General features: G+C 46.8%; 1 protein-coding gene across 5 annotated transcripts in view; it reads right to left on the bottom strand.

Annotated features, from left to right (window-relative positions):
* NFASC (neurofascin) overlaps nucleotides 1-19,402 on the bottom strand; it is a 179,514-nt gene that overhangs the window by 111,720 nt on the left and 48,392 nt on the right. Inside the window, exon 1 of one of the 5 annotated variants that reach the window (XM_034667110.1) lies at nucleotides 3,167-3,271. The exons of 3 other annotated variants lie outside the window; for them this stretch is intronic. The gene's annotated coding sequence lies outside the window, so the exon portion shown is untranslated. Of the gene's footprint in view, nucleotides 1-3,166; nucleotides 3,272-19,402 lie in introns of those variants that run through there. One more of the 5 variants, XM_019798575.2, reaches the window with a different exon arrangement.

Here is a 19,402-nt window from a genome sequence, read left to right as displayed (position 1 = left end):
GGCAGAGGGAGTGGGAGAGGAAGAAGCAGGCTCCCAGCAGAGGAGCCTGATGTGGGGCTCGATCCCAGGACTCTGGGATCACGCCCTGAGCCAAAGGCAGACGCTTAACGACTGAGCCACCCAGGCGCCCCTACACTTTATTTTTTAAAGAAAAAAATGCTTCCCCATCCTTCCTTGTTCACTGGATCTTTCCCACCAGCTTAAAAACATGCTGTGATTTCTCCCAATCTAAAGAGCTTTCCCTTAGCCCCACTATCCTCTCTGGCAACTGCCCTATTTCTCTTTCCTTTATTTCTCTTCTCCAAACTTCTTCTAAACCCATTCCGATCAAGATCTCCCTCCCCCTCCAACTCAACCCAAACTGGTCTAACAAGGTCACCTTAACAGTATAAGCCCAATGGCAAATAAATTCCTAGTTCTCATCTTTCTTGATCTAACACAGTGTTCACTCCAACTTCCTGGAAACGCTTCCTTCCCTTGGCACCTGGAACAGCACAATATCTACAATCCCCTTCTTACTGCTTCCTTATCAGTCTCCTGTACTGGTTTCTCCTCTTCTTCCCAACTTCTGTTAGAGGGCTACATCCTAGGATCTCTTCTCTACTTATGCTCTCTGCCTGGGTGACCTCATGTAGTCTCATAGCATTAAATACCATCGATATGCTGAAAACTCTCAGTTTTACATCTCTAGCCCAGGACCCTTCCACTGAACTTTGGACCCACATATCTAACTGCCTGCTTGGCATCTCTCACTGTATCTTCTTCCACCTTTCCCACCAACACGCCATTTGAGTTAATGATAACTCTTCTTCCAGGTGTTCATGACAAACCCTTAGAGTCATCTGTGACTCTTCTCCCTCCCTCTCACCTCACACCTGAGCCATCAGCAAATTCTACTGCCTCTTGATTTGAACGGAATCTTTTCTGTCCTCAGGTCCTCTCCTGCTATTCTCCTGGTCCACACCACCATTCTTGACTGCTATCTTATATTTGAACGGAATCTTTTCTGTCCTCAGTTCCTCTCCTGCTATTCCCCTGGTCCACACCACCATTCTTGCCTGCTATCTTACTTTTCTCCCTTGGGTCTTTGCTCCATTGTCTCTTTCTCAGTTAGGAACTGCCTAGTCAACACTATCTGAAATTGCAGACCATGTTGCCCCAACATTGTCCATCCCCCTTACACCTGCTCTATTTTATAACTCATTCGCACTTACCCCCTCCTAATGGATGACTTATTTTATTTTCATTGTTTATTGCCTGTCTTTCCCCATTAAAATGTAAGCCCCTTGAAATGCAGGGATTTTATCTATTTCCTGCTACATCTCTGATTCTAGAACAGTGCCCAGTCCACAGATGGGGCTCAAAAAATATTTGTTCAATAAGTGAATACATTAATACATGCAGCTATAATAAAAAGTGTTTCTTCCATGCAGGCTTCCTGGATTCCTTTGAACCTTCCAAGCACTTCGAGTATGAAATACAACAGTTAATATTACATACTACCACCATGTTCTTAGTTTCATTTCTCCTATTAAACTCTGCGTTTCTCTGAGCCTGAGACCTGGTTTTCCACTTATCCTTTCTCCCCCTCAGCCCTGGCACAGTATTGATCATGAGTTACCTGTTCCTATTACTCAGGCTCTCAGGCTTGAGTGAACTCAATACTTATTTTGGCTACGTTAATCTCTTATATTTTAACGAACTTTTTGTTTTCATATATGATCCCCCCCCAATAGTATCAACTCCACAATCACATGAGGAGAAAAGGGAAACGTGTCCATTTCCCCTTCACTGGTTATTAAAGGTTTTAAAATTCTCACAGCACTTCAACATATTCACTGCAAGTGATCATCATAACCACCCAGCATGGTAGGTATTCTCATCATCATTCCCATCTTACTGATAAGAAAACTTAAACTCAAATGATTCTTAAAAATCCTTTATCTGAGGACAAATAGGATCCCCTCATCCAAGGTCATGCAGCTTGGAGTAGGAGAGCTAGGAATTGAACCTGGGTCTCATGATTTCAGATCATGTGGTCTTAGTTTAATATCGATGGGGAAAGTGAGGTCCTGGTGGCAGAGTAAAGGAATAGAGGACAACTTGCTCAAGTTGACACGTAAATCACTTGTGGGACAAAAGCAAGAACCTCCTGGTTAATCCACTGTCCCGTTCAGCAAACCTCAAGCTGCTCTTCTTTCTTGCCTGCTATCAGCAGTTGCAGTCTCCAGAGGAGGTGTTGGGGAGGAAGGGCAGGGAGACAGAAGGATCCCCTTTTTTGCCGAGCCCAGAAAAATACACCACCTGCTAGACAGTGCTCTAGAGCATCAGCTGGAAGGCACAGCTGTTCTTTAGGTGGGAACTGGAAATGTGTCACCCACTACTGGTGCCACGGGCCTTGGCTGTGCAGGGGAGTGTGAACTGTGAGCAAAGTTGGTGTTCGGATGAGGGGAAAGGGGGAGAGATGGCCTGAGTGTTGCCTAGCTACCTGTCTCAGCCTCAGGAGTACCTCCTTCTCTTCTGCCAGGGTTATAAGTAACAACCTAAAATAAACCCTGGGCAAAGATATCCTATTTAATTAAGAGGAGCATGATCTGGGACATTACTGTCTTCATTGGCTTCTACTTTGCCCATGTGATGAGCACTTGTGGCTTTTGCAGCTGGCCAGGAAAAGGCAAGAAGAAGCAAGCTGTCATATTTCGAAGTCCTGATGGCAACCTGGAGCCAGGAGTGCTGTGATTTTTTTTTTTTTTACAGCTTTGGTAACTTTGATAATTGTGCTGCTTTCTGTGTCTCCCATCAGCATGGAGGCTCCCGGGGGCAGATCAGTTTCTACCCTTCAGTCTGGACTTCATGAAGACAGAAGCTGTGCCTCCCTCATCACACTTGCAGCTCTCCAAAGTCAGGGACTGTGCCTCTCCTATTAGACTGGAAGCTCCCCAAAGTTAAAGGTCATACCTCCCAATAGCTTTGGAATCCCCTGAGCTCCAGGGCTCCTATCTCCTCTTTTCACCTTCCCCACACCAAGGACAAGAGTCTGCTCTCACTCTTCCCCTGCAGTGGCTGGGATGGCCAATGTGACCTCTTAGAAATCAGTGAGCCACTTGAGACCTGGAGGGTCTCCTGAGAAGAGGTCCTCTGAGCTGGTGCCAATGCCAAATCTCACCCATCTGGACGGTGGAGCGCGCAGGCTGTGCCTGGTCCCTCTGATTCCTCCTGCCTTCTGGCTGTGAGGGCACTGATATCCCCACCATGAGCAGACAGAACGAAGGGAGGCAAGGTCTCACTCAGCCTAGCAGCACAAGGGAAGGAAACAACCCTAGTTTAATCATATTGTGCTTACCCTCACAATTCACCACTTCATGCTTCCTCTCACTTTATGATAAGAAAAATTAAAAGGTTCTTTTTGACAAGGTCATCCATTTCTTCAGATAATCAGAGTTATATCGATACGATGTATAGTGTCTCCTTTTATACTCTATCTCCTAAGAAACTTTTATACTGTACCTTCCCACCCCTATGGGGGTAAAATCTGTGCTCAAAACGAATTTGTATCTCTTCTGACTTCACGAGTTTTACTATGTTATTCCAAGTGTAATCATCTTGTTTTATTGAAGCCACTTTATTATAAGATCATTCAAATCCTAACTACTACAGAGATGCATTAAAAATTATATCATCTTTTGTCTTCTTAATGACCTGAGAAGACAAAATCATGGAGGGGTTCAGAAAACGGGCTTTGGAATTGGAGATCCAGATGTAAATTCCAGCCCTTATTAGTTTACCAATGAGTTCCTAGCTGTATGGCCTTGGACCAGTTACTCCACCTGAGTTCTGGTTTGTTTCCTCATCTATAAATTGGGGACACTATTTCTCTTCAATCCATTCGCACTGGATCTAAGTTTTCTACCCTGGTTTACAAGGCTTTCCCCCAGCTGGCCCATGTCTACCCCTCAGCTCTGCTATCGTAGTGCATGTCACAGCCCCAGCAGGCACAGGTTGCTCCCTCTGCCTGAAGCTTGCTTCACCTGTTACCTTCTTTTCTGCTGGGATCATTTCTTAGTGTAGAAGTTGCGTATGCAGAGAGCCTTCTTTGATCTGCCATCCTGGAGCAAGCTACGTCCCAGTCCGCTGGCAGTACCTTCTTTGCACATACAAATGAATCACCTGGTGATCTCGTTAAAATGCAGCATATCCAGGGCTACATTCTACTAACAAGCTCCAGGTGATCTGATGCAGCTGGGAGGAGCACCCTTAAGAGTGGCAAGGCACCCATACACCCCTGTAATTACTTGTTCAATGCTAGCTATCTTTCCCGCTAACCTAAGTTCCCTCCCTACCCCTAACATCCATCGTGCCTGGATAAAAAGCACTCAAGAAATGTTTGACGATTACACTTAGTGATATCTATAATGTTTCTAGCTTAGTTTCCGGTCAGAGTAAAAGAAATTCAATAAGTAGTGTCAGCCATTTATAATAATATTGTATACCGACTACAGTATGTCTTTTACTTCTTTTCCACACCCAAATATTTCCTAGAATGGTCCTGGACTGTGTTGAACCAAGGCCTGCAAAGTGTCAAATGGATGCCTAAAGGAAAAAAGGAAAGAGAGACCCTGGTCCGTGGCCCTTGACGAGTGTCCAACATACGTAGAATGCCACAATATATGGCCAGCCTTTCGTATGAACCCAAACCCTCCCTTCCAGCAATTTCTACTTGCGGTTAGGAGCACAGAGGTTAAACACAAACAACAGAGACCAAAGAGTTACTGAGAAATCCTCACAGCAAACAAACAAGTGACAGCCCAGGAAGGAGGGTATTGTTTTAAAAATTATTTCCTTAGTCCTCAAAGAACTAGAACAAAGCAGGATTGTGCTGGCTGCCTCCTCTGCAAGAATTCACATTCTGGGCCTGACTAAATGCCAGCCTAAATGCTACTCAGAATACAATCATTAAAGCCATCGAGCACCAGCCGTGGGGGGGTGGGGCTGCGATGCTCCCCCTCCCACCAATTTCGCAGCAGCCTCAGGCAATGGGCCTCAGTTCTCCGCATTCAGCTTTTCTGATTACCCTGTTCTGGCTCCCCCACCTCCATTTCGTTCCTTTTGGCCCACTCCTTGTTGTCTCCTTCAGGCCAGAGAGTGGGCAGAGCTGTGTGCAGTTCACAAGCTTCTACATAACACAGTCTCAAGGAAACCAGTAGATCAGGCCATTTCCAGGCAACTTACCCCATTTGCAGAACCAATTCCCTTCATTCTCAACCTCCTACAGATCAGGGAGGAAAGTAGAAACCCAGAGAAGGTTCTTCAAGGCTCTGAACCTCCAAGTAGGTGATTATGGGGTTAGAGGGGTCACTTATATAAAGGGGGTTGGAAACATCAACCCTCACATTCAAATGTGGGGTTTTAAATATTTAAAAAATGAGTAAGTCTATGAGTGCCGGTTTGAAAAGACAGCTGTTAGTCACCATAATATAATAAAAAAATGTTATTATTAAAAAAAATTTTTTTAAATGTTGAATAAGCAGAATAAAAAATATAAATTAAAAAAAAGAAAATACAGCTATGAAGGAAACGTTGTAAAGAAACTGAATTAAAATTAAAAAACCCAACTATTTACTGAGAAAGATGCTGGGGGGGGCAGTAAATAAAAATAAGTAAGATATGACACTGCCTTTTATGCCATTTACAATCTTACTAGGGGGATGAGATTATAGGAAGTAGTAGGCAATGATGTGCCATTTAAGCAATGCCTCAAGGCTGCAATATCAGAGGTATAACCAGGAAGTAAACATCTAAAAGCCAAATGAATAGTGCAAGTGTTTTCAGTTCATGGTCAGTGCATTTTGGGAGACCACATCTTAAAGCCCACTATCAGCTGACATTTTGCCTCAGCCACGCCAGCCACATTCAGTGTCACCAGCAAAAATCAGAATGAATGAATAAAGGCAGCAAGAGTCGATGCGCTATCAGGCAGCACCCAGAGAGCAGAGCCAAGTGACACAGGGGTCGGTGTCTCCGGGGTCCTGATGTACAACAACAAAAGCTCACGGAGAACGGAGACAAGAGAGCCCAAGAGGCTTACGGAGAAAGGGAGGGGCTGGCACGAGGTGAGATGGGGCTGCTGGGCAAGGTGTCTAGGTCTTGGAAGCTTGAGGAAGGGTTAGAGATTGATTAAGTCAGGAGGGAAAGACATAGGTCATTTGATAATGGGTTGTGTCTTGAGCAACAGTTCAAGGCTGGTCTTGAGGGCAGGAAGGATGCCAATCTGAATGGAGAGGAAAGTTCACATAGAAGAGTAGTGGGAGAGAAGCTGGAAAGAATGTGGAAAGCTCAGAATGCTGGGCTAGAGGTTTTTCATTTTGCTTTTTAATTATGCAAGTCACACAGAATACTTTGCTGCAGTAAAAGTCTCAAGTAATACAGATGATGTTACGGAACCCCTCATGCAAGTCCCCTCTACAAAGGCAACACAGTTGTTAGCTAGGATTTTTGTTTTTTGTTTTTTAAATCAGATTTCAGACTTCATGTAACAGGCAATGAGGACTCACTGGAACTTTGTGAGCCAGTGACTGTCCAAATCAGAAACAGTCAGCAAGGTCAGCAGGTGACTTCTGAGGAACAAAGTGGTACAAGGCCCAAGGTGGAAGAGAGTGAACTGGGTAGGAAGACACAGTGAGCACACCAGGTAGAAGGTGACACTGAGGTTGACAGATGGAAACCAAGACTGAGGGAGACGGATCAGAGACAGATTGGAGAATAGGCAGCAAAATATTTTAAAGGGAAGAGACCAGGAATATAGAGGACAAGGTCCACTGAAACACAACAAAGATGATGGGAATCCAGGATTTTGAAAGTCAGGGGTAGCACCAACCAAGGTGGTGAGGGAACTGGCCACAATATCAGTTTAGAATGGAGCAGAACCTAGAGGGTTGGTTCAGGATCCCGAGCAGAAAGGTCCTCCAAGGAGTGAAAGAGCTCCACAAGAGGTGGGAGGCAGAAGGATCTACTCAGATTTTTCAGTCTGACACGTTACCTGCCTCAGTGGTGAGATTACTATTCTTGATACACAGTAAGTACTCATTAAATGTTGAATTGAATGTTTTCAAAACTAAGTCACAAGGACCAAAAATATGGGTAAGGAAGACACCACTGATTTCCTTCCCACAGCCATTCCCTCCTTCTTCCCTAGTTTATGGGGCACCATTTTGTTGTTTTGGTTTTGGTTTTTTTCTGGTAGTACCATGCCCGGGGAAAGCGGATCTTCCTCCAGCTCCAAGGGAGGAGCCATGACCTGGTTAAGCCAAGCGTGGTAATACCATTCCCCTTTGCTAGTAGTTGGCTTAGGGATGGACATATGGCCAATTGGCTGATGAGGCATAACAGGAAGTCAGCTGGGGAAACTTCTGATGAAGATTTTTATCTCCGTCAAAGATACAGCAGAGGCCTGACATTTTATTCCTACCAAGAACTTGACTATTTTAGGACATGATGCTTGGAATTATGGAGCCGTCTCAAAACCATGAGGTGATAAATGTAGGAACTGAGAGTTGACAAAGCAAAGATATGAAAGTGGGAAGATAAAAAAAAAAAAGCACAGGTCCTTTACAACCAAAGTCGTGCCCCAAAATTGAAACCACCTGCCTTGTTTATTATGAGAGGTCATTTCATGTCCTTTTACTTAAGCCTCTGCTACCTTGACCATTCTGCTCACAACCACCGGAAGGTAGGCAAATAGTAATGGTGAGATAATCTGGGGCTTTTCCCTAGACCCCTGAAATGTTTAATCGGGCAACCAAGTTCTTGCTGTGTCCAGGACTTAGTGAACAAGAGAAAGGAAAGAGGGAGAATCTGGACAGAGCAGAGGAAAAGCCTAAACATCCTAGAGCAGCCCAGGAAGTAGTGAACTCAATTCCACTCAAATCAGTGCAGTGCACTATAATGCAACTTAATTCAATTGAACAAACGTTAATTGTACATCTTCTAAAAGCCCTTTGGGAAATGAGAAGATGAACAACACATGGCTCACTTCATTCCAGGATCTCTTTCTCCTTTCTACTATCCAGGCCCTACTGCTGGATCACTTCTTGATCTCCTTCAAAGGTTCTGTTTNATCTTCTAAAAGCCCTTTGGGAAATGAGAAGACGAACAACACATGGCTCACTTCATTCCAGGAATCTCTTTCTCCTTTCTACTATCCAGGCCCTACTGCTGGATCACTTCTTGATCTCCTTCAAAGGTTCTGTTTCCTTTCCCTGCATTGGAAACACGCCTATTTTCCAGGGTCTCACCCTCGGTCATGTTGTCTTCTGAGTCTCCACAACACCCCTGAAAAAAACTTATCCCCACCAATGGTTTCAACCACCTGCTGTTACTCAATATTGATTTCTGATGTCCTTCCTTCTCTCCTGCCATTAAAGCTGTATTTCTAGCTATTTACTGATCTTCTCCCCAAAGGTCTCCCATAGGCACCTTAAAAACAACATAAGTAAACCAGACCTATGACCTCTATCAAACCTCCACCTCTTCCTTATAGTCGCATTATCAGCGAAGGACATCATCATCCAGCAGATTCACCCAGCTAGACTCGAGAACCAGACTTCTCTCTCCAAGACTCCCACACCCAATTTCTATCAACTTTAGCTTCTAAGAATCTAATTACTCTGTCCCTTCCTATTCATGCTTCCTGCTGTGCTTTAGTTCAAGTTTCAACCAGATCCCTAGAAAACGTGATAATTGTTTTCCTGCCGCCTAACGATATTTCTGTCGGAGCTTCTGCAAGGTGTGCGGCACAGCTCTGCTTTGCTGTAGCCACGGAAGCTACGGACTCCCTTGGGGGCACAGAGCATTTGGGTCAAAAGGCTAGGTGGGCGTGCTTTAGCCCAGCCAGCTCAGTGATGGTCAGTAACAAGCATAGGCTCGACTGTTCATTTTTGGTTCCAGGCTGATTTGGGAGCCCTGCTCCCAGTCTGGTCCCACCTGTGCAGGGTAGGTGAGTGAACAACAGCCAATTACAGCAGAATATCCAACTGCAGGACTCTGAGCTCCTGTATCTGCTTCTAGTGCTTGGGATTGAGTAGAAAATGTCAGGCTGCCTGTGGCATGAAAGCATGACATGCGATCGGGGTAGGGGAGAATTTTAGGGTATCTGGAAAGAGGAAAGCACCTCAGCCAGAGAAGCAGATGGTCCATGGAGAAGGCTGGGATTCAACCAAGTGTCACTGAAGGGTGGGAGCAGCACAGACAGGCCTGAATGGCAGGAATCCTGAGTTCTAGTCCTTACCAAGTCATTTCCATCCCTGGGCTTTTGTTTCCCTTCTTCACAAAACAGAGGTGTTGCAAAACAGGGCTCTGCATCCTAGCCCAGCCTCCCCAAGTATAAGTGATTCTGGATCCTTCCACCTGAAGTGGAATGTATGGGTTAGAGATGAAAGGCAGGAACATACATCTGTTTTATCAGTTAAATGTGTAAACCATGAAATGTATGTTCTAGATTCACGTGTCTTGCAAGTACACAATTCCTTCACATTGTGAAGTGCAACGTAGTCCAACAGAAATATAATAGCACAAGCGACCTGCATAATTTTTAATTTTCTTTTTTTATTTTTTATTATTTATTTTTAAAAGATTTTATTTATTTATTGACAGAGAGACACAGCCAGTGAGAGAGGGAACACAAGCAGGGGGAGTGGGAGAGGAAGAAGCAGGCTTCCAGGGGAGGAGCCTNGTCTTCTAAAAGCCCTTTGGGAAATGAGAAGATGAACAACACATGGCTCACTTCATTCCAGGATCTCTTTCTCCTTTCTACTATCCAGGCCCTACTGCTGGATCACTTCTTGATCTCCTTCAAAGGTTCTGTTTCCTTTCCCTGCATTGGAAACACGCCTATTTTCCAGGGTCTCACCCTCGGTCATGTTGTCTTCTGAGTCTCCACAACACCCCTGAAAAAAACTTATCCCCACCAATGGTTTCAACCACCTGCTGTTACTAAATATTGATTTCTGATGTCCTTCCTTCTCTCCTGCCATTAAAGCTGTATTTCTAGCTATTTACTGATCTTCTCCCCAAAGGTCTCCCATAGGCACCTTAAAAACAACATAAGTAAACCAGACCTATGACCTCTATCAAACCTCCACCTCTTCCTTATAGTCGCATTATCAGCGAAGGACATCATCATCCAGCAGATTCACCCAGCTAGACNAAGCAACTTTCCCAGGTGTACTAGGTGCCAGAGAACTCACTTTATTCCATGTTTCAATTTTTACCAACCCTGAGCTACCTTCTTATGCTCATATATGGCTTACTATGGGGCTCATTGATGAACTCTAACTTTAAACAACCCAGCATGACATGTCTATATCAACACAAGGCACGCACTGGCGCTCAGTATCAACAGAGGAGCTTGGTTAGGTGCAGGGCTCCATGGAGGCCAGGACCGGAGGAGAAAATGGTTTCCCTGTAGACTGGGTTAGTCTGACCAAGCTTTGGCTGCAGCAGACTCAGTGGTACCTTTCCTCTTCATCTCCATCTCCCTTGGGAAATCCAATAATGCTTCTTGGGCTACCCCTGCCCCATTCCCCCCAGCCCCCTGCTCCACTCTACACCCCAAACTTTTGTCAATATTAAAAGAAAATTCTCTTGCCTCCTGCCCATTGTGGTGTGCAGGTATGTGGTCAAGTGCCTCTCAACCACATCTGTCCCCGGGGCCTTTGGCCTTTTCTTCCAGTTCCGGACACTACTGGAGTGACCGGCTCTGTGAGAGCTACCCACTTCACATGGGCACCACCAGCAGTGCCTCAACGAATCCCTACTTCCTGTACCTCTTGCTTCCATCCCTAGGGCTTCTTCCTGACACTGGGGAGTGAGACAATGCAAAGCCACTCAGGGAGTCTGGCCATGTGCCTCCCAGAGAGGCAGGGAAAAGGATGCCCAGTGGGACGAGCTATTCACCATTGGGAGAGGGCAGCCCTTCCTCTCCTGATTGACTATCCCTAGGATCAATCCGTTTTTACAATCCTGAAAGACTGAGCCCCTGGTTGGGCTTGATACCAAGAGGCAATCAGATCAATAACGTATCCTCACATCTTTGCCCTCTTTCCCTGTAGCTCTCACCTTTTCCCTCACTTCTGTTCTCTGAGATCATTGTCCCTCATGAAGCTGAAGCACAAAAGCCCTTGTCTTAGGAGCCCTCTGTGTTCTAGGGGCTTCAGGCCAAGATGCCAAGTTATCAAGAATCCCGTTGGGGAGGAGATCTTTACATTCTACCCTCAAATATGACTCAAAGCATAGCCTTGTGTCTAGCTGCTTCGATGGAGACCCAAATCTTTTTGGCTCTCAGCTGAGGTAATACCTTCTCTGCCCATCCCACTATGCTTGCCCAAGAAGGCCTGCCCCACTCCCGTGGCACCAGACCACTGGGCGAGCACCAGGGGATGCATGCAGTGTCACCCCCCCAAAACCACCTCTTGGAAAAGGGCCCCCCACTTTCCAAAGATATCGACACCACTTTTCTTCAGTACTTTTTACTTGAGATACTTAAAATACTTGACTTCTCCCTACTCCTGGTATTATGACTTCATGCCTTGTTTAGGAGCAAGAGTTTGAGTTTCACATGCTCTTTATTTACCTAGAACACAACGGGATTGTTGACCCGAGGCCAACCCTGTATTGCTGCCCCATTTTCCTGTAGAACAGTCTGGTTTCCCCAAGCATACCAGAGGCTCTGAGACGGCACACGCCAGGTCTCACACAGCTCCCAGCATACGCACCTGAGTGCACAGCAAACTCTACCTGAAAGAATGTTTGGAGGAAGGGATGGATGTTACCAAGGAGGCATCTCATGGCCTCTATCTCGGAGGACTGAAAGCACCAAATAACTTTTCCCGAAGGTCTAATACCAGTCGGCCGCATCTGCCTGGGTGCTGTGCCTCACCCCAAGCAGATGTATGCAGACAGCTCTCGGAGACAAGGAAGGCCCATGAAGACTTTGCTGGTCTCACGTGAAGGCTCTATTACAGCCTTGAGCAAATAAACATCCTCTCATTTTTACACACAGAGCAGCAGGAAAGGGTAGTCAGCTCCCGGAGGGGAACTGCCCTTTTCAAGTAGCAGCAAGATGCTGAGATAAGGTGGGGTCTGGTTACAATTAGCAGCAAGCATCGATGTTAATGGAGTCTACAAATTTGTCCTCTGAAGACCCGATGACAGGCTCCCAGCAGCCACACAGGTATCACCAATTGCTGCCTGGTACATTTACTTTCCCTGATTGTTCCTGGGATCTGGGAACTCTTAGCAGCCTCCCTTCCAACTGGAGGGAAGGAAACAAGGATACAACACACTTAGGGCTGGCAGTCTGGACTACCTCCCTCCGAGAAAATGGCCTGAAGGCAGAGAAAGACAAGTCCCCAGATCTGACAAGCCATTTACCAACGTGTAGAGACATGTCAGTAAAAGTGAACTGTTAACCATAAAACTCTACACAGAAAGCCAGTATCATCCGCTGATACAAGATCAATGAAGAAGATACTGTTCTTAGCCAGCAAGGATTCTGTGGATTCACTACCACAGCTGCTTCACTCTTCCCTCTGTTAATTCGGATAATGGGCACTAGAACTAGACCAAGAGAGCAATTTCTGATGACATCAATAACGGGCGTCTTCTTGCTTTAAAAAAATTTTAAGGAGCCTAGCCACTCCGTTAGGTGACCCTGGGAAGGGTGGGAAAGAGATATTGACCCACTTGAAAGAATTCCACACTTGCCTGCTATTGCTTCATGGATAGAAGGATTCTGCAAATCAACCAGGAAGAGAATGCTGTGTAGTCTCAATTATCCTTAAACTTAAAATACAGTCATTTTGGTTTTGAAGTTTCACAATACCCTCCTGAGTCAGCTGAACAGATATTTGGGTTTTTGCAGACTTGGGCTGAAACCAAGTTGACGAGTCTAGAGCCTTTCTTCTTTCTCCTTCAGCGCCCAGTGCTCTGCTGATTCCAGGAGTGGCTGCTCTGGATCCCCCCCACCAGATGAGGGTGGGTTGCAAGGAGAACTCATCCTCCAACCCTCAAGCTGGCACCTATTCAGAAGCAGAAGGCACGAGACTTCCCGGCTGCCCCCTTTATTCCCAGGGCAACACCAGGGTCCCTAGAGGTGGTGGAGCTCCAGAGACTGTTGGGCGGTGGCGAAAGCCAAGCCAAGTAGTTGGCTATTTCTTGCAAAATGACCGGCCCGAGAATCCTGCCTGAGAGCATTCTAGGCCATTTGTCACACTCATTCATTAATTCTGTAAGTATTTCTTAATCTCCACTCTGTGTGAGGTCTTCCCCCTCCCTGCCCCACCGGCAATGCTGCCTTCCTGGGAGGACAGTCATATTCCTCCAGAAAATGGAAGGTGCAGTGCGTTGGAGTTGGCCCCGTTCGTTCCAGACTTCGTTCTGCAATGCGGTGGGAGCATTCTGGGGCTGGTGAGATTTGGTGGACAGCAACACAAACACATAAATGCCCAAAGACAAATACAAATGGAGATTGGTGACAGTGAAGTCAGAGCAGAGTCAAGGAGTAGAAGAGAGAAAGCCTGAAGGACGATCTACAGCCTCTGGTAGCAAACTGGGAATAACAGGGTCGCTCCATCACGAGGCCTCAGGGCAGCCGACTCACCTCCCAACATGGGCACCAGAGGGGTGAGAGCCAAGGATTATTCAAGACTCTGTTATCCACAAATTTGTTCATGGCAGATCCTTCAGCTCCCGGAATCAAAAGCAAAGCAGGTTCCTCAGAAAATTAAACACAGGGGTGCCCAGATGGCTTAGTCAGTTAAGCATCTGGCTTTGATTTCAGCTCAGGCCATGATCTCAGGGTCATGAGATCCAACCCCACACTCAGCAGGAAGTCTGCTTAAGATTCTCTCTCTCCCTCTCCCTTTGCCCCTACCCCTCCCCATGCTCGTGAGCTCCCTCTCTCTCTAATAAATAAATAATTCTTTAAAAAAAGAAAGAAAGAAAGAAAGAAAGAAAGAAAGAAAGAAAGAAAGAAAGAAAGAAAGAAAGAAAGGAAGAAAATGAAACACAGAACTGCCACATGACCCAGCAATTCCCCTTCTGGGCATATACCCAAAAGAACTGAAGTCAGGGACTCAAACAGATATTTGCACACCCATGTTCACAGCAGTTTTATTCACAAAAACCAAAAAATGGAGGCCGCCCAAGTGTCCATCAACAGATGAGTGGATAAACAAAATGTAGTCTATAAGACAACAGGCTATGACTCAGTTTTACAAAGGAAAGAAATTTCAAAACATGCTACAATGTGGACGAACCCTGAAGGCCTTCTTACGCTCAGTGACATAAGGCAGTCACAAAAGGACCAGTACTGCCTGATTCCACTTAGATGAGGTACCTGGGGTAGTTCAATTCAGAGACAGGAAGTAGAATGGTGGTTACGGGGGCTGGGGGACGGGGCTACGGGGAGTTACTGTTTAATGGGGACAGAGTTTCAGTTGCGAAAGATGAAAGAATTCTGGAGATGGACGGTGGTGATGGTCGCACAACAATGTGAATGCGCTTCATGCTACAGAATTAACCGCATGCTGAAAAATGGCGAAGAACGTAAATTTTAGGTTGCAGATATGTTATCACACAAAAAAATTAAACACCAGCTATTCCTATAGTGAGATGAAAATCATGACTTGGTCATGCTAAAGGGGGTGACAAATCAGATTAATTGAAATTAAGAAGGTTTTGCAAAATCCTAAAAACCGGCAGTCCTGTTAACTAGTCTCCAACCAAGAAACAGGAGTTTGAGAAGCACCAGATGGGGCATATAGGAGGTCTGACTCCACTGCCAGCTTTGTCACTAAACTAGTTACAGAACGCTTGGTGAGGGAGGCATGTCTCCCTGTACCTCAGTTTACCAATCTGTACAACAAGGGAGTTGGATTCAATCACCAAAACCCCTTTCTGTTAGCCCAGGGGTTCTCAAAATATGGTCCAGGGGCAGCAGCATCACCTGGAAGGATAATAAAAATGCAACTTACAAAGCCCCCTAGACTTACCAAATCAGAAAGTCTGTGTGAGCCCAGAAGTCTGGGTTTGAACCACCTGAGATAGGTCTGAGAACCACTGAGATGGGACGTTTTACATTTTTATAACTGATAATGATCAGGGCAAGCCACATTGTTAAGAGAATAAAAAGCACAGGGGCGCCTGGGTGGCTCAGGTGGTTAAGCGACTGCCTTCAGCTCAGGTCATGATCTCCAGGTCCTGAGATCGAGCCCCATTTCGGGGGGGGTCCCAGCTCAGCAGGAAGTCTACTTCTCCCTCTGCCTCTCCCCTTTCTTGGCCTGTCTCTCTCTCTCTCTCGAATGAATAAATAAAATCTTTAAAAAAAAGAAAAAAAGAAAGAGAATAAAAAGCACAGACACCCAAACATAAAACAAATGCATAGGAAATGAACAGGAATGAAGAGGGTAGTTGCTTTTTTAAAACATGTGGTGTAAATATAAAGGAGGAAATTCATTTTTTAAATCAGAATTAATGTATCCAAATGAGCGCTGTCCTTAAAATTACAAGAGTCTACCACCTGTGCTTTCAGGATGCAGTGCCGGCTCAAAACGTTCTTAAAATTTTACTTGGAACTGACTTCTGAGTCAGTTTAAAGCAGAACAAAATCAGCCTCGTTTGGAACTAAAAGTATCTTCATTCAGTTTGATCATATCCTTATTGTCATGACACGTGTATGCACTACATGACGTACTGCCCCAATTAGGAAACCAACTTCCAAGAGGACTGTCCATCATTGAGGATATTGCATGAATGGGCCAAATCTCAAAGGCAAATTCCAAAGCAGAGCTCAAAAGTGTTTTGGATAATGGTGGAACTGTATGTGTGACATCCCGGGGTGCCCGTCTGGAAAAGGGGCAACACTCGTGGTGTCCAAGCTCAGACCTGAGAGCTGGAGGTCGAGCAAGAGACCAGCAGGTCAGAACTTGCCCTTCAGAGGGAAAGGAGCTGGTATGGCCATTTCACAGGGGAAGCCACGCAGGCCAGAGGGGCCCAAGGAGTTGTCTAAGGCTGTCCAACCAACAGGTGGAACCAGAAATGAGCTTCCCTAAAGAATCCTGAATAGGCGAACTGCCTTTCAGCCTAGGAGTGGGGGCTGGACGAGAATGGAAGGGCCCAACCCACCAGGCCGGGATGTCAGATCAGAAGAGGAGGCTCTGGGCCAGCCACTTTTCTTCATCAAACAAAAGACTCTTTTGAATTTACTGAATTTTTTGGCACCGGCCCTGGTCAGTTCTTTCTCCTTCAGTGGGTTGAAAAATATTTCTAGCATCCCACAGAGTCCAGCCAGAGCAAAGAGGGTGGAAGATTCTTCCTCCATCGGGCCATGCAGATGCTCTGATCTCTGAGAAGGAGGCTCCCAGTGGTCTCTGCCCCCAGGAGGGCAAGGTGAATGTGAAGATGGAAGGTTTTATTCCCTGGGCTACTGGCGACCTGGCCAAGGACTTCCTCCTTGAACCGCACTGTGTTATTCTCAAGTGTTCACTTAGGGAGAGAACGGTGGGGGAAGATACTAAAATTGGAATATTACTTTGAATATATATCAAAGTTTTTCCTAATCCCACGCTCAATGCCTCAAAAGGCCTTTAAAGTCATTTTCTTTTCTTATGGATTTTTCCCCAACCACCTTACTTAGTCAAAATCCCCCCATTTTAGATTGATGTGTGTGTTTTGCATGGTCCTCTGGTTTATATGTCATTCTCTCTACTCAGCCCTATGCCCAATGGCTGGTGCAGAAATCCCCCTGATCTTCTGTAACACACAGCACAGTGCTGGGCACAGTGTAGACACCTGGCCATCATGTGCTGATGATGGCAATGCTGAGTTACGTTACCACGTGTAGCTACTAGGGGCTGGGCACTCGGATGAACGCTCTGCTGATAGATATTATCTCAGGGAGTCCTCGTCACAGTGCTGTGTGTGAGGTGCTGCTTTTTTTTTTTTTTTAAAGATTTTATTTATTTGAGAGAGAGAGCACACAAGCAGGGGGAGCGGCAGGCAGAGGGTGAAGCAGGCTCCCCCGCTGAGCAAGGAGCCCAATGGGGGACTTGATCCCAGGACCCTGGGACCATGACCTGAGCCAAAGGCAGGCACTTAACCAGTTGAGCCACCCAGGTGCCCCATGTGTGTGAGGTGCTTTTAACTCTACTTTTTAGATGAGGAAACTGAGGCTCAGAAAGGTTAAGTGGCCTGATCAAGGTCAGGGGAAGGGGCCTGGGTGCAAATCTCAGTCTCCAAATCCCAGGCTCCAAAACCAGAGCCCTTAACACTCAGACATTGCTCATTCCCTCCTCCAGATCCCAAACGGAGGAGTCAGAACAGGCCTTCAGTTTATCTTCTAGGTCAGGCATTCTCCCTGCCCCAGGCCCCTTCTGCTGGTCTCCGCACAATCCCATCCTCCAAGCCGGGGAGGGGGCAGGAGGAAAGGACCTCAAAACCCAGATGGTGATTTCAGGAACCACCCCCACGATGAGGGACCCTGGAAGCACTAGGGCAGGTGGAAAGGAAGCCGGCCGACAGAAAAGGGTGGAGCCCCGCCAGACACAGACCCCTCCCTTTCATTTCGGGGCTACTCACTACACACACTTCACCCCCAGGGCTGAAAGTCCCCCGAGCACAATCCTGAATCATGTGCCTTCCGCCACCCCGGCAGGGTGAGGAAGCCACATCACAGCCACGTGTTCAAGGAGAACAACTGTCATTCCAGCAGAGAGTGGATACTTTAAACCTCCCCAAGCGCACCTTAATACTGAGGAGTGAAGTGTAGGAAGCAAGGTGCAGGGCACGGTGGCACCTATCTCACTACCCTTCTGGACCCCTGTCCCAAACAGGAGGCGGCAGAAAGAGCGCTGAGCTGGTCTGGGTCCCTGCTGTGCAGTAACTCTGGGCACCTCGTCCCTATGACAAGAAAGTCACTGCCTGGTTTGTAAAGGGCCTCCCAGTGGCTTGTGTCTACAGTTTGGTGACCAGGCTGCAGAAGCCACCTTGCCAGTCACATGGTGCTGGCACCTGCCAGGCTGCAGGCAGTGGAGAACTGATTTGGGAGATAGGGCCTTATCCTGGGCCACTCCCTGGGAACTTGACCCTGCTCCCCCTTAACCACAGGCGGGCTGTGACAGTCTTCCAAGGAAAATGCTGACCTCTGGCCTGGTTGATTCCCAGTTAAACAAAGGACTGCAAGCTGGTGAGCCGGGGACCATCCTCCGCGGGCTGGGTCATCTTCCACCTGCCAGCTGACTCCAGCACACACCCTAAGCCCCAGCTGCACCGGCCACAGCAGGGGGGCCAGCGCTCCCTGGAGGGGCCGGCATGCCAACAAGACTGCAGTGAGACGTAAGTGATGAGGAGGAGGCTAGAGAGCAGAGTTTATGGGTCACCGCTCCAGTGCAGTCCCAGCCCTGCACGGCTGTCACTCAAATCCAGGCTCCCAGGGCAGGAAGCACTCTGAACTGAACTGCTCTATTCAAGTTCAGACTCTGCTTCAGCCAAGTAGATATGCTGGGACCCCATGGCCCATGGGGGCTTGTCCCATATGGCCCCTAACCATCGCAAACCAGACCCCAAAAGCAAGTCACCCAATGCCTTCCTGTCTTGTATAAAAACATGCTGCCCCTTTCTTTCAACTTGCTGCTCAAGATCTGCTTTCCAGAAAGTTCTCCGGAAGACACCTCCAATGTACCCCACCTCACAAGCCTTATGTACATGATTTCCAGCAACTACACATGGGTACTCCAAACCTGACTAATATGTGGACATCTTCCAAGGTAACACAAATCCCCAAACTCCCATGATCATATCTAAGAACCTCCCGGGGTCCATAAACCCCCATGTGAGAGACACTGTCGTAGGAAACCAAATCTAATATTAAGAAGAATGTCTTTCAGTCACAAATTAGAATTGCAAGTGAGAAGTTTTATCTTTACACTTGGTGGACTAATATAAAAGCATTTGTCGACGTTCTTGGAGAATGCAAAGCGAACCATGAGCTAACAGTTTGTCACTCACTCATCCAATATTTATTGAGTACCTCCCAGAAGCCAGGTGATACTCTTCGCAGTGGGACTCAGTGGTAAACAAGGCATTGTCCCAGCACTGGAGGAGCTGACCATCCCACAGGGGAGGCAGACAATCCAGCAGGAAACTAGCTAACAGTACAGGTGCTGTGAAGCAAAGTCAAGCAGGCAGAGAGGCTAAGGGAGGGGTCTGGGAAGCCAGGAAGGGCTGCTTGCCACAGGGTGGTCAGGAAATGATACCAAAGCAGAGGTCTGAATAAATATGGTGAAACAGTGAGGGAGCTGGGAGGTGATGGAGTAAACAGCCCCCAGCCAAGGGAACGGCAAGGCAGGGC

This window comes from Ailuropoda melanoleuca, chromosome 8 (assembly GCF_002007445.2).
Source record: "Ailuropoda melanoleuca isolate Jingjing chromosome 8, ASM200744v2, whole genome shotgun sequence".
NCBI classification, from domain to species: Eukaryota; Metazoa; Chordata; class Mammalia; order Carnivora; family Ursidae; genus Ailuropoda; species Ailuropoda melanoleuca.
The sequence above is the reverse complement of the archived record's forward strand: the minus strand, read 5'-3'. Positions and strand labels throughout refer to the sequence as shown.